The sequence below is a fragment of the Pseudophryne corroboree genome, chromosome 4, assembly GCF_028390025.1.
Source record: "Pseudophryne corroboree isolate aPseCor3 chromosome 4, aPseCor3.hap2, whole genome shotgun sequence".
NCBI lineage: Eukaryota > Metazoa > Chordata > Amphibia > Anura > Myobatrachidae > Pseudophryne > Pseudophryne corroboree.
Genome location: NC_086447.1, coordinates 822,472,924 through 822,489,073, shown reverse-complemented (window position 1 = coordinate 822,489,073; position 16,150 = coordinate 822,472,924).

Below are 16,150 nucleotides of genomic sequence, written 5' to 3'. Positions count from 1 at the left end.
CACTACACTCTGCAGGTTCACAAAATGGCTGCTGAGCACGCAGCAAACAAGCCCATATAAAGGGCTGAAAACGGCGGGAAGTCGAATCCAGGACGCCCAGTACTCGACGATTGGTCCGTTATTCGACAAGGGGAGTGGCGAATGCGTTTTACATTGCATATGTCGAATTCATGGTCCCGGGTGGAGGGTTCTGGCTGTCGAGTACAGTCGAATCTTAAAACGGACGAAAAAAAGGCGCAATTCGTCCGGAATTGCATATACCCCATAGTCTCCATTAGAGATGAGTGGGTTTGGTGCTCCGAGATCCGAACCCCCCCGAACTTCACCTATTTTACACGGTTCCGAGGCAGTCTCGTATCTTCCCACCTTGCTCGGTTAACCCGAACTCGCCCGAACGTCATCATCCCGCTGTCGGATTCTCGCGAGATTCGTATTCTATATAAAGAGCCGGGCGTCGCCGCCATTTTCACTCGTGCATTGGAGATTAAACGGAGAGCACGTGGCTGCGTTCTCTCCCTGAAAAGCTCCATAATCTGTGCTCAGTGTGCTGCAAATATCTGTGCTCAGTGTGCTGCAAATATCTGTGCTCAGTGTGCTGAAAATATCTACGTTTTCTGCCTGAAAACGCTCCATATCTGTGCTCAGTATGCTGCAAATATCTGTGTTCAGTGTGCTGCATTGTGGGGACTGGGGACCACCAGTATATAATTATAGTAGTACAGTACAGTAGGCCATTGCTGTATCTTGCAGCTCTGTGTCAAGTATACTATCCATATCTGTGCTGCATTATTGTGAGCAGTATATAGTAGGACAGTGCAGCATTTTGGTGACCAGCAGTATACATATAGTACAGTACAGTAGGCCATTGCTGTATCTTGCAGCTCTGTGTCAAGTATACTATCTCTGTGCTGCATTATTGTGAGCAGTATATAGTAGGACAGTGCAGAATTTTGGTGACCAGCAGTATACATATAGTACAGTACAGTAGGCCATTGCTGTATCTTGCAGCTCTGTGTCAAGTATACTATCTATGTGCTGCATTATTGTGAGCAATATATAGTAGGACAGTGCAGCATTTTGGTGACCAGTAGTATACATATAGTACAGTACAGTAGGCCATTGCTGTATCTTGCAGCTCTGTGTCAAGTATACTATCCATATCTGTGCTGCATTATTGTGAGCAGTATATAGTAGGACAGTGCAACATTTTGGTGACCAGCAGTATACATATAGTACAGTACAGTAGGCCATTGCTGTATCTTGCAGCTCTGTGTCACTTCTAGTATCCGGATCAGTGCTCAATATCTACTGCATTGTTGTGACCAGTATGTATACTGTACTGTGCGACGTGTGTTATACACCTGGTGATTTTAAACATCCTGTAATTGGTACTGAGCGATGTGTGAGATACACCTGGGGATTATACACCCTATATACTGTACTGTGTGATGTGTGAGATACACCTGGGGATTATACACCCTATATACTATACTGAGCGATGTGTGAGATACACCTGGGGATTATACACCCTATATTATTATTATTATTATTATTATTATCCTTTATTTATATGGCGCCACAAGGGCTCCGCAGCGCCCAATTATAGAGTACATAAATAATCAAACAGGAAAACAGCATCTTACAGTTGATGACAGTATAGGACAAGTACAGGGTAAATAAACATAGTTACATCAGGAGATGACACTGGAATAAGTATCAGGTGGCAGAAGACTGCTGGATGTGGTACAGTTGAAGATTATTAAAGTAAGACAAAGGATAAGCACATGAGGGAAGAGGGCCCTGCTCGTGAGAGTTTACAATCTAAAGGGGAGGGGTAGACAGACAGGGGTGACACAGATGGGGTACATAGAGAACGTGGAACAGAGGGTTAGGATGAGTTTTGCTAGGTTTGGTGAAGAAGTGGACCCCCAGAAGGCACAAGTCAATACTTAACATTGCAACATTTTACTGGGCTATGCAGGAGAAAATTAAAAATAGGGGAAAAAAAAAAAAAAGAACCAATAACTTCTACCGCTTTCAATAAGGTCAATGGAAGATGAAATAATGGACAACTACCTCATGGAAGCCAGATACAGTATACCAAACAGTACTTAGCAGAGTTAGGAATGAGTGCTTATGAAATACAGTAACATTTTGTCATAATATTTCAGAAACTGCATGGCTGGTCTCTTGCACTCTTTTGCTCTAATACACCACCTGCTTTAGGATTTATATTCAAAAACATTATGTCTCCATAATCCCAAAAACGTCAGTCTTCTTGGAAAGTGGTTTGTTCCTTTGTAAGGGAAAGAGAACAAACGTTCTCAAACAACGGTTTCTCAATTTCTTTTTCCTCTGGGAAGGGATTGTGGATTCGCAGGAATATCTGAGCATTTCTGTAATCAGAAAGCAGCGACTTTCTACAAATGTTTACATTAGATTACGTTTGGAAAAAAAAAAGTACTGAATCCATTTAGGATGTCTTCACCAAATCGTAGAAATAAATATGGAAATCGTCATCAAACTTAATGAAGTACAGAGATGGTTTAGCTTCAACTTGATGAATAACCATGCCAGTCCTTTTTGAGCCATCTTCTTTGGCATATTCCACTTGCTTGCCCACCAGGCTGTCCACAACCTCCCCTGGTTCTCTTTCAGCTGGAGGGGAATCATTTGAGTCTGGCATGATCCGAAGAACTCCTTCTTTATAGTCATCTAAAAGTTGATACATATATAAGACTGGGTCCTTTTCATAGGTTATATAATAATAAAACCATGTGTTCATAATAGGTGCTCATGCTAATTCCATCCCTCGCCACTCATCCTTGGAACCATCCTCTGTTTCAAACATATGCTCCACTGCTTTACCAATCATTGTGTCAGCCAAATGGGCATAGCTGATTCGGGATGAGGCAACTCTGTCTGGTAGAACTTCTAGAGCAGACACCCTTTCATTCTTGTGAAGCTCAAGTCCATAGACACAATCAAATCCATCATACTTTATAAGATAGAGGGAGGGATTCACAGGTACTTGATCCAGAACTGTTCCTTTCCACTGGGTTATTGGCCCACTGCCCTCTTTCCACCCATGCTGTATTCTACAGCCTACAATATTTCGCCTTGGCTGGGAGATTGGTTTACTTGGTTCCATATTGTTTCGATGTTTCTTATGAGATGTTCTTTTCTTCATCATATTTGAGAAACACCTGCATGTGCTGCATCAGCTCTTGATCGCTGAGCGGCCGCCTTTCCAAATGGAGTCTTCATTCATCTGTGTATTAAAGGGCAGCAGGGCTGCCGAACTAGGGTGAAAAGTGTAGTCACTCCAAGTTTGTTGTAGTCCTTCCAGTCTACATGAAAAAGAACCCCTTCCTTTCCACCTTTCAGAAAAACTCAGACCCTCAATTGCTCTGATCAGAAGTCACTTATCTGGGGCAGATAGGATGTGTTTCCCTCCACTCCCCCTGCAGGTAATGGCTGTGGCACAGTGCTCCCCTGCGGCCAGTTGCCCCAATCCTCCTCCTCCCTCCTTTGTCAGACTCCGTCACCACCACTGTGCGCTGCTATGGAAGAGCAGCTCCCGCCTCACTCCCCCTGAACTTCCAAGCCCTCCGCTCAGACACTCCAGCGCTCGTTCCCTTCCCTCACCCCCTCCTTCTCCACACACACTGCCAGATTTGGAGCTGGCTGCTACTATACGGCCGCCTGGCACTCTGCTGCCAGGACCAGGCCTCGCCTTCCTGCCAAATACTGATCCCTCCAGAGCTGCATACTGTACTGTGCGACGTGTCTTATACACCTGGTGATTATACATCCTGTAATCTGTACTGAGCGATGTGTGAGATACACCTGGTAATATCTGTGCTCAGTGTGCTGCATTGTGGGAACCACCAGTATATAATTATAGTAGTACAGTACAGTAGGCCATTGCTGTATCTTGCAGCTCTGTGTCACTGCAAGTATCCATTCCATATCTGTGCTGCATTGTTGTGAGCAGTATATAGTAGGACAGTGCAGCATTTTGGTGACCAGCATTATACATATAGTACAGTACAGTAGGCCATTGCTGTATCTTGCAGCTCCGTGTCAGACTCAGTTCTAGTATCCTGATCAGTGCTCAATATCTGCTGCATTGTTGTAACCAGTATATAGTAGTACAGTGCAGCATTGTGGTGACCACCAGTATATAGTAGTATAGTACAGTAGGCCATTGCTTTATCTTGCAGCTCTGTGTCACTTCTAGTATGCTGATCAGTGCTTAATATCTGTGCTCAGTGTCAGTGCTGCATTGTGGTGACCAGTATACTACAGTACAATAGTCCAGTGATGTTCTTGCTGCTCAGTGTTAGTTCTCCGTAGTATCATCAGTGATCAGTATAATCAGTTCTCAGTATAATCAGTGCGCTGTTAGAGGTGTGCCCGTTTCCGCCATTAGTGCAGTGGGATTTAGATAATTGATGAAGTTGTTGTGTCCCCGGTACAAAATCCCATCTAGATTCCACTTCACTAGGCAGGCGATAGCGAGATTTTACCAATTAATATCAGTGATTTATAATTATTAATTACAGTGATCTTGCCAAATAATTACAGTGGTTTTGTCATTTTCTTCCAGTGATTTGGACCAATAATACCATTGATTAGAACGAATAATTCCAGTGATTTTGTCATTTTCTTCCAGTGATTTGGACCAATAACACCATTGATTAGAACGAATAATTCCAGTGATTTTGTCATTTTCTTCCAGTGATTTGGACCAATAATACCATTGATTAGAAAGAATAATTCCTGTGATATTGAGGTGTTTGTGTCGCTTAGCTTAGCTGTCCAGCGACCACAGTGAACCTCTTTTTTTCTTTTCTTTGCATCATGTGCTGTTTGGGGCCAATTTTTTTAAGTGCCATCCTGTCTGACACTGCAGTGCCACTCCTAGATGGGCCAGGTGTTTGTGCCGCCCTCTTGGGTCGCTTAGCTTAGTCATCCAGCGACCTTGGTGCAAATTTTAGGACAAAAATAGTATTGTGAGGTGTGAGGTGTTCAGAATAGACTGGAAATGAGTGGAAATTATGGTTATTGAGGTTACTAATACTATAGGATCAAAATTACCCCCAAATTCTATGATTTAAGCTGTTTTTGAGGGGTTTTTGAAATAAAAAACACCCGAATCCAAAACACACCTGAATCCGACAAAAAATTTTCAGGGAGGTTTTGCCAAAACGCTTCTGAATCCAAAACACGGCCGCGGAACCGAATCCAAAACCAAAACACAAAACCCGAAAAATTTCCGGTGCACATCTCTAGTCTCCATACACATTACCAGCAACTTACATACACTTAACAGGCAGAACAATAGAGTTATTCAGCTTTACAGGATGTGAGGGGACAGAGCAAGGTTAGGAATTGTGGTATCCAGATGTGCAGTATTTTGGGATCTACATTCCGGTTGCTATTTGCAGTTGATCGCATGTTTCTGCATGTAGATATATGCAGAAATATAATATTAGCAAACTGTTATGATACTATACTCAGGATATTCGGTGGGAACACAGTGGCGAACACCTGCAAGCACACCTGGACCAAGCATCGCCCATTCATTCAAACCAACCTATGACCCCTCATGTACTGTAAATGACCTGCCCCTTGACCTATGGAAGAAGAGCTTACATTTCCCATTGTATTGTATTTGGACTCATTGTGTAAAAGAGAGGTCTCCTGATCCAGGCTTCAGTCCCTATTCTCTGAAGGTTATCTTGCTAAGACTGACTGAGTCCTGGATCCGGGAGCGCTGGCGAACAAACGTATGTACTATTGTTTGTAGCTCTTCTCTGTAATATTGTTGTATCTTTTATCTGTATCTTTTGAGTAAATACTGTTGATGCGTTGGACCACAACATTACATTTAACTACTGATGTCGCATTCCATTCTTGTTTGGGATAAGGTGTATTCAGCCACATGTGTCGCTACATTGTGCGTGTAACGTGTCGGCGTGTATACGCAACTTATATACATACTTTAGCGGGTGTACGGAAAATAAAAATAAAATTTGTGTACGTCTGCACTATGATTCTCCACCGTTTGTCTTCCATGTGAATGAATTGAGGACACTGACGGAGAACTAATAAAAAGTGAGACGACTGGTTACAAGTTTATCGTCATTGGCCACTTGCATTGTTTGGAAGATTCACGAGGAGACCAGATAAGAGACTTTCATGAAATCAGTGACATTTTATTTGACTGCTACCCTAATTGACTCCATTGGGATCGTTTTATCTTTCTGATTGAGATATATCAGTATTTGGGTTCTAAATATCCGGAGACACCTAATTTAGAGTGTCAGATACCCTTTCTGTTCAGTGCGCAGGAACTAATTCCTTGTTTGTATTGTTGTTTTAGTGATTGGTGTTAGTCACTTTTAAGTTCCAGCAGCCTGCCTATAAGCAGGGTGCGCAGGTGGTTGATTTATTTTTGGGTGTACGCATATGTTTAGAGGCCGCAGCGGCTATAAGCCTAGTAAAATAAGTTACTGCTTTCTATTACGTCCTAGAGGATGCTGGGGTCCACATTAGTACCATGGGGTATAGACGGGTCCACCAGGAGCCATTGGCACTTTAAGAGTTTGAGAGTGTGGGCTGGCTCCTCCCTCTATGTCCCACCAGACTCAGTTTAGAAAATGTGCTCGGAGGAGCCGGTCACAGCTAGGGGAGCTCTACAGAGCTTTTCTAGTAAAAGTTATTTTTAGAGTTTTTTTATTTTACAGGAGGCTATTGGCAACAGCCTGCCTGCAGCGAGGGACTAAGGGGTGGAGCAGTGTCCGCCCTGCGGGGTCTGAGCCACTATCTCCGCTGACTGGACACTGAGCTCCAGAGGGGTGAGTCACCGACCCCCCTAGCAAGCGGGGAGCTGGTGTGAAGATGGCGGCAACGGGGAGGGAGAGCAGTATTAACTGCGCTCCTGTGAAGGTTCAGAGGCACATGGTGCGGTGCTGTGAGGGGTGCCCTGAGCCAGCGCTTACCCCCATACTGGTCCACAAGTCTGTCGGGGTCCACGGATCTCAGCCAGCAAGTTTTACCTCAGGCCAGTATAATCTATGAAGAGCGGGAAGACAGCACCAATAAGGGGACGGAGCTTCTCCTCATCTTCTCCCAGCATCGTTCCAGCACCATTTTCCTGCTTGCACAGTGCTGGATGGAAGAACAGGTCCCTACACAGCAGCTCCAACTGTCAGCTCCAACTGTCAGTACTAGTGATGTGCACCGGAATTTTTTTGGGTTTTGTGTTTTGGTTTTGGGTTCAGTTCCGCGGCCGTGTTTTGGGTTCGGACGCGTTTTGGCAAAACCTCACCGAAATTTTTTTGTCGGATTCGGCTGTGTTTTGGATTCAGTGTTTTTTTCAAAAAACCCTAAAAAACAGCTTAAATCATCCCATAGTATTATTAACCTCAATAACCATAATTTCCACTCATTTTCAGTCTATTCTGAACACCTCACATCTCACAATATTATTTTTAGTCCTAAAATTTGCACCGGGGTCGCTGGATGGCTAAGCTAAGCGACCCTAGTGGCCGACACAAACACCTGGCCCATCTAGGAGTGGCACTGCAGTGTCAGGCAGGATGGCCCTTCAAAAAAATTGTCCCCAAACAGCACATGATGCAAAGAAAAAAAGAGGCGCAATGAGGTAGCTGTGTGACTAAGATAAGCGACCCAAGTGGCCGACACAAACATCTGGCCCATCTAGGAGTGGCACTGCAGTGTCATGCAGGATGGCCCTTCAAAAAAATACTCCCCAAACAGCACATGACGCAAAGAAAAAAAGAGGCGCAATGAGGTAGCTGTGTGACTAAGCTAAGCGACCCTATTGGCCAACACAAACACCTGGCCCATCTAGGAGTGGCACTGCAGTGTCACGCAGGTTGGCCCTTCAAAAAAATACTCCCCAAACAGCACATGATGCAAAGAAAAAAAGAGGCGCAATGAGGTAGCTGTGTGACTAAGATAAGCGACCCAAGTGGCCGACACAAACATCTGGCCCATCTAGGAGTGGCACTGCAGTGTCACGCAGGATGGCCCTTCAATAAAATACTCCCCAAACAGCACATGACGCAAAGAAAAAAAGAGGCGCAATGAGGTAGCTGTGTGACTAAGCTAAGCGACCCTAGTGGCCGACACAAACACCTGGCCCATCTAGGAGTGTCACTGCAGTGTCACGCAGGATGGCCCTTTAAAAAAAATACTCCCCAAACAGCACATGATGCAAAGAAAAATGAAAGAAAAAGAGGAAGGTCAGGCATCGCAACCGACACAATTGGACTCTCCTTGGGGATTTGTGATTTCGAAGAACGCACAGTTCTTTGCTGTGCTTTTGCCAGCTTAAGTCTTTTCTTTTTTCTAGCGAGAGGATGAGTGCTTCCATCCTCATGTGAAGCTGAACCACTAGCCATGAACATAGGCCAGGGCCTCAGCCGTTCCTTGCCACTCCGTGTCGTAAATGGCATATTGGCAAGTTTACGCTTCTCCTCAGACGCTTTTAATTTTGATTTTTGGGTCATTTTACTGATCTTTTGTGTTTTGGATTTTACATGCTCTGTACTATGACATTGGGCATCGGCCTTGGCAGACGACGTTGATGGCATTTCATCGTCTCGGCCATGACTAGTGGCAGCAGCTTCAGCACGAGGTGGAAGTGGATCTTGATCTTTCCCTATTTTTTTAACCTCCACATTTTTGTTCTCCATATTTTAATGCGCACAACTAAAAGGCACCACAGGTATACAATGTAGATGGATGGATAGTATACTTATGGACGACGAGTGACGACACAGAGGTAGGTACAGCAGTGGCCTACCGTACTGCTATATACAGTATAATAAATGGACCTGGTGGACACTGTCAGCAAACTGCTAAACTAGTATAAAGAAAAAAAGCCACCACAAGTATACAATGTAGATGAATGGATAGTATACTTATGGACGAGTGACTGATGACACAGAGGTAGGTACAGCAGTGGCCTACCGTACTGCTATATACAGTATAATGGACCTGGTGGACACTGTCAGCAGACTGCTAAACTAGTACTACTAGTATAAAGAAAAAAAGCCACCACAGGTATACAATGTAGATGGATGGATAGTATACTTATGGACGACGAGTGACGACACAGAGGTAGGTACAGCAGTGGCCTACCGTACTGCTATATACAGTATAATAAATGGACCTGGTGGACACTGTCAGCAAACTGCTAAACTAGTATAAAGAAAAAAAGCCACCACAGGTATACAATGTAGATGGATGGATAGTATACTTATTATTATTAATGGATGACGAGTGACTGACGACACAGAGGTAGGTACAGCAGTGGCCTACCGTACTGCTATATACAGTATAATGGACCTGGTGGACACTGTCAGCAGACTGCTAAACTAGTATTAAAAAAAGCCACCACAGGAATGTTTTTCAGGCAGACAAACGTATACTGGTGGTCACTGTCAGCAAAACTGTGCACTGTACTCCTGCTATAGCTGCTCCCCAGTCCCCACAATTAAGCAGTGTGAGCACTCAGCACAGATATATCATGCAGCACACTGAGCACAGATATGGTATGGAGCGTATTTTTCAGGCAGAGAACGGATAAAAAAAAACTGGTGGTCACTATCAGCAAAACTCTGCACTCTACTCCGAGTCCTAACAGCTGCTCCCCAATCCTCCCCACAATTAGTAATAAAACAAGCAATCAACTGTCTCTTCTACAATTATAAATGGAGAGGACACCAGCCACGTCCTCTCCCTATCAATCTCAATGCACGTGTGAAAATGGCGGCGACGCGCGGCTGCTTATATAGAATCCGAATCTCGCGAGAATCCGACAGCGGGATGATGACGTTCGGGCGCGCTCGGGTTACCCGAGCCATACAGGAGAATCCGAGTATGGCTCGGACCCGTGTAAAAAGGGTGAAGTTCGGGGGGGTTCGGTTTCCAAGAAACCGAACCCGCTCATCACTAGTCAGTACACGGTACCAGGGGGCTGTAGAAGGGGGAGGGGAGGCTGTAAACCGACTGTGTCTCCTATTAAGGGACAGAGGGGCAGATGTATTAAACCTGGAGAAGGCATAAAGAAGTGATAAAGCAGTGATAAGTGCAAGGTGATAACGCACCAGCCAATCAGCTCCTAAAAGTCAATTTACATATTGGAGCTGATTGGCTGGTGCGTTATCACCTTGCACTTATATCACTGCTAAATCACTTCTCCAGGCTTAATACATCTACCCCACAGTCTGTGCTGACAAGGGGTCTCCCTTTGCTGAAAGCGCTGTGTGTGGGTTGGCTATGATCTCTGTGTCTCTCTTGCCATTCTTGGGGGGGAAACTCTGTCTACCCCCACCTGTGTTTGTGTGTGGAATGTTTGATGGTCTCCTTTAGCTATGTCCAGGGACACTGTGTCATATGCTGCAGAGGATTTATCCTCCCAGGATGATCCCATTCCATGTAATCAGGATAGCACTGGTTTAGCACAGATACCAGCAAGGGAACCAGAGTGTTTTCCTCTATAAAATCTTGGATTTCTCAGAATTCTGACAGGGTTTGCAAGTAATGAATCTGCAACCCAGGTATTACAGAGCTCTATGGCAGTATGGCCTGCTTCTGGTACCTCAGGACGCCCCATTATATACCCCCACAAACGTGCGCTTATGCATGTCACACAAGACGACATGCATGTCACGCAAGACGACACGGATACCGATTCTGACACTACAGATGGTGATGGGGATGTGTTGCGGGGGCCCACATCTCTTGCATAGGGGGTGCAATTGTTGATAGAGGCTATCAGGGATGTGTTAAATGTTAATGATACCACACCTGAGCAGGTTGAGGAAGCTTTTTTCACTGAAAATAAAAAACCTCGCTAACCTTCCCTGCATCAAAGGAATTGAATGCTATATTTGAAAAAGCATGGGTAATCCCTGAGAAAAAATTCCAGATCTCTAAAAGGGTCCAGGTGGCATTTCCTTTCCCTGAGGAGGATAGGAAAAAAAGGGAAAACCCGCCAATTGTTGACGCCTCTGTGTCCAGACTCTCAAAGAAGGTGGTTTTACCTGTTCCAGGATCTACCGCCTTAAAGGAGCCGGCTGATAGGAAAATTGATAACACGTTTAAATCAATGTATGCTGCTTCAGGGGCAATAGTAAAGTGGTCGGCTACCTTACTTGAGGATTTGGATACGATGGATAGGGATAACGTTGCATTGTATTTACGCAACATACATGATTCTGCAGGTTTTATGGTAGAATCCATGAAAGGCCTGGGTTCCATGGCTGCGGGAATATCTTCCATGTCTGTTTCAGCTCGTCGGGGACTGTGGCTGCGCCAGTGGTCGGCCGACGCGGAATCCAGAAGAAGTGTGGAGTCCCTACCCTATACAGGTCAGGCTCTCTTTGGGGAAGCTCTAGATGCGTGGATATCCACCGCTACAGTGGATAAGTCTCGGTTTCTTCCCTCAGCAGCACCTGCTCCGAAGAAATCTTTCTCTTCATCTGCAACGCAGTCCTTTCGGCCTAACAAGCCTAGAAAGGCCAGAACTTCCAATACCTTCTTTAGGGGAGGTTGGGTTAAGTCCAAGAAACCTGCCGCTGCAGGTTCCCAGTAACAAAAGCCTGCTTCGGGTACGCCAAAGTCCTCCGCATGACGGTGGACTGCACGCCCCGGTGGTGGGGCCAGTGGGAACGAGACTCAGACACTTCAGTCATGTCTGGGTATCGTCCTGCCTGGATCCCTGGGTGGTAGATGTTGTGTCTCAGGTATACAGGCTGGAATTTCAAAGTCTCCCTCCTCATCGCTTTTTCAAGTCAGGCTTGCCAACTCTGTTGGAGGACAGCACTGTACTACAAGACGCTGTCCAAAAGCTGGTAGAGGCACAGGTCATTGTGCCAGTACCACCTCACATGCTGAACAAAGGTTACTATTCGAACCTCTTTGTGGTACCAAAACCGGATGGTTCGGTCAGGCCCATTCTGAACCTAAAATCATTGAACCCCTTTCTAAAGGAGTTCAAGTTCAAGATAGAGTCTCTCAGGGCGGTGATATCAGGTCTGGAAGAAGGGGAATTCCTGGTATCCCTGGATTTCAAGGATGCGTACCTCCACATTCCGATCTGGCTGCCGCATCAGGCTGATCTCCGCTTCGCATTGCTGGACTGTCATTTCCAGTTCCAGGCACTGCCATTCGGCCTCTCCACAACACCGAGGGTGTTTACCAAGGTGATGGTGGAAATTATGATTCTCCTCCGCAAGCAGGGTGTGAACAGCATTCCATATCTGGACGACCTGCTCATAAAGGCATCGTCCAAGGAGAGGCTGCAGCAGTCCATTGTCCTCACATTGCGACTTCTCCAGAGTCACGGTTGGATTCTGAACCTTCGAAAGTCAAATTTGGAACCAACCCAGAGGTTGTCATTTCTGGGAATAATCCTGGATACGGCAGTGCAGCAGGTGTTTCTTCCGCAGGAAAAGGCGTTGGTGATAAAAGCCATGGTCCGGGATGTCCTGAAGCCACCTCGGGTGTCGTTTCGTCAATGCATTCGCCTATTAGGAAAAATGGTGGCTTCTTACGAGGGAGGTTCCATGCTCGGACCTTCCAACTGGATCTCCTGGACAAGTGGTCGGGATCTCACCTCCACATGCACCAGAGAATTCGTCTGTCGCCAAAGGCCAGGATTTCACTCCTCTGGTGGCTCCAATTGCCTCACCTACTGGAAGAACGCAGGTTTGGGATTCAGGGCTGGGTCCTTCTAACCATGGATGTGAGCCTTCGGGGCTGGGAAACAGTTACTCAAGGAGTAACCTTCCAAGGACGGTGGTCAAGCCTGGAAGCCGGCCTGCCCATCAACATCCTGGAACTTAGAGCCGTCTACAACGGTCTTCTTCAGGCGGCCCCTCTTCTGAGAAATCGGGCCATTCAAGTGCAGTCGGACAACTTAACAACAGTGGCTTAAATAAACAGACAAGGCGGAATGAAGAGCAGAGCAGCAATGTCAGAGGTGACAAGAATACTCCTCTGGACAGAAAAGCACGTGTTAGCGCTGTCAGCCATCTTCATTCCGTGAGTAGACAACTGGGAAGCAGACTTCCTCAGCAGACACGATCTCAATCCAGGAGAGTGGGGACTCCATCCGGAGGTGTTCAAGGAAATAACAGATCTTTGGGGTTTACCCCAAATAGACATGATGGCCTCTCATCTCAACAAGAAGCTTCAACGTTATTGTTCCTGGTCGAGGGACCCATAGGCAGTGGCAGTGGACGCCCTGGTGTCTCTGTGGGTGTTCCAGTCAGTGTACGTGTTTCCACCACTCCCACTTATCCCAAGAATCCTAAAGCTCATAAGGAGAACAAGGGTTCAATCGATCCTCATTGCCCCAGACTGTCGAAGAAGGGCTTGGTATGCGGACCTTCTGAATCTACTGCAAGAAAAGATGAGGCCTCTTCCTCTTCGGGAGGACCTGCTGCAGCAGGGGCCGTTCGCCTATCAAGACTTACTGTACCGCGGCTATGTTTGACGGCATGGAAGTTGAGCGCCTGATTCTTGTTCGGAAGGGCATTCCGAAGAAGGTTATTCCTACCCTCATACAGGCTAGGAAAGGGGCAATGTATTTGGAAGAATTATGTCTCTTGGTGTGAGTCCAAGAAGTTTCCTACGGTGGAGTTTCAACTGGGACGTTTCCTCCTCTTCCTGTAAGCAGGAGTGGATATGGGCCTGAGCTTACATTCTGTGAAGGTCCAGATTGCAGCCCTATCCATTTTTTTCAGAAACAATTGGCTGCCCTCCCTGAGATTCAGACTTTTTTGAAGGAAGTTCTGCATATCCAACCTCCCTTTGTACCGCCTACGGCGCCTTTTAGACCATAACGTGGTGTTGCAGTTCCTCCAGTCGGATTGGTTTGAACCTCTACAGGAGGCACAGGTCAAATTTCTTACATGGAAGGCGGTCATTTTGATGGCCTTGGCTTCTGCTAGACGTCTGTCCGAGCTGGGGGCTTTATCCTGTAAAATCCCTTACTTGATCTTCCACGAAGATAGAGCTGAGCACCGGACTCATCAGCAGTTTCTTCCTAAGGTTGTGACGGCATTTCATATCAACCAAACTATTGTGGTGCCAGTGGCTACTGACTCCTCAATTACATTAAAGTCCTTGGATGACGTAAGGGCTCTCAAGATATATGTGAAGAGAACTTCTCGTCACAGAAAGTCGGACTCTCTTTTTTTGTCCTCTGTGACCCCAAGAAAATTGGGTGTCCTGCTTCTAAGCAGACTATTTCTCGCTGGATTAGGTTCACCATCCAGCACGCTTATTCTACGGCAGGGCTGCCGTGTCCAAAATCGGTTAAGGCCCACTCTATTCGTAAGGTGGGGTCTTCCTGGACGGCTGCCTGGGGTGTGTCGGCAGTGCAACTTTGCCGAGCTGCAACTTGGTCTGGGTCGAACACGTTTGCAAAGTTTTGCAAGTTCGATACTTTGGCCTCTGATGATCTGAAGTTCAGTCAATCAGTTCTGCAGGAGCCTCAGCATCTCCCTCCCGTTCTGGGAGCTTTGGTACATCCCTATGGTACTAATGTGGACCCCAGCATCCTCTAGGACGTAAGAGAAAATAGGATTTTGGTTACCTAACGGTAAATCCTTTTCTCGTAGTCCATAGAGAATGCTGGGCGTCCGCCCAGCGCTTCGTTCTCCTGCAAATGTTATTTGGTTCAGTACAACTTCGTTTTAGTTTAGTTGCTGAAACATTACTTGGTAAGTAATGTTTCAGCAGTTGCTGAGTAGTTCAAGCTAGTTGACTTGACGTGCCTTGTATGTGTGAGCTGGTATGAATCTCACCACTATCTGTGTATAATCCTTCTCTCGAAGTATGTCATCTCTTCGGGCACAGTTTCTAGACTGAGTCTGGTGGGAGGGGCATAGAGGGAGGAGCCAGCCCACAATCTCAAACTCTTAAAGTGCCAATGGCTCCTGGTGGACCCGTCTATACCCCATGGAACTAATGTGGACCCCAGCATCCTCTATGGACTACGAGAAAAGGATTTTCCGGTAGGTAACCAAAATCCTATTTTTCCCTATAAGTTAATCGAACTTCACAGTTGGGGGCTCTTCCGGTTCACCTCATACTCGCGGACTTGCAGGGCCTACAGACTTTGGTCTAACAACAAAGGGTGGAGACGCTTCTAAAGTAATTTTGTGTTGTGTTAAAACTACCTAATGTTGTTAAACCACGTCTGTCCGATATAGTCTCAGAGGTGCTGGTGCGAACCGAGGGACAACAAGGAAAAGCTATTCTATTTTTGTGTGTGTTACTCTTGGCGCGAAAACGCGCACAAGCATACTGATGTTTTGTGTATATTCTCATATATTGCTGCCATAGGTTGTAATAGTCATTACAGATCTGCATAGAATCGGATAAGTTATTTGTTATACATTTGGTGTATTTGTTTAAGTGGGTACTTGTAAAACACATGCAAAACTCAGTTCCGGCCTAAAACTTTAGGCAGCACGCAACGGAAGTTATCCTCGTGGGTGACTTCCAGCGTGTGTGAGGAACAAAGGTGTATTGTGTATTAAGCAAAAGCAGTAGAAACACAAATTTGCTCCATTGCTTACATTGATCAATATAAGTGTGGAATATTTATTTGTGAACGCACGGTACACATGTGGCACGGTACAATAGTACACGAAGAGTGCGTATGGGAATGCGCACGTGTGCACGATTACATGCACGGTTGCGGACTTACGCAAAAGTTGCGTAAAGTAGCGAGCGCAAGTTTGCCACACAATAGAAGTTAATTTAAAGGTGGGATAAAAGACATATAGTTATACATTAACAAGTAACTATCAGATTTTATACAGATTACTAAAAATCTTATTATAAGTGTAATACCTCTGGGGCAAGCTATCAATCATAGGGAGTGATTTTTTTTTTCTGTACAGAAAAGCTAAAAGTGTGGGTTGTTGAAAAGTAAGTGTGAGTGCATTGAACCCCAGGACAAAAATGGGATTTCGTCGAGGAGACACTGAGTAAGCAGAGGCTTGGTGGCATGAAGGTTAGCGACCTTACGTATTGTATTGAGGCACGTAGTGTGTGTGTTTTAAAAGTAAAACGTGCGGAGGAGCGTGAT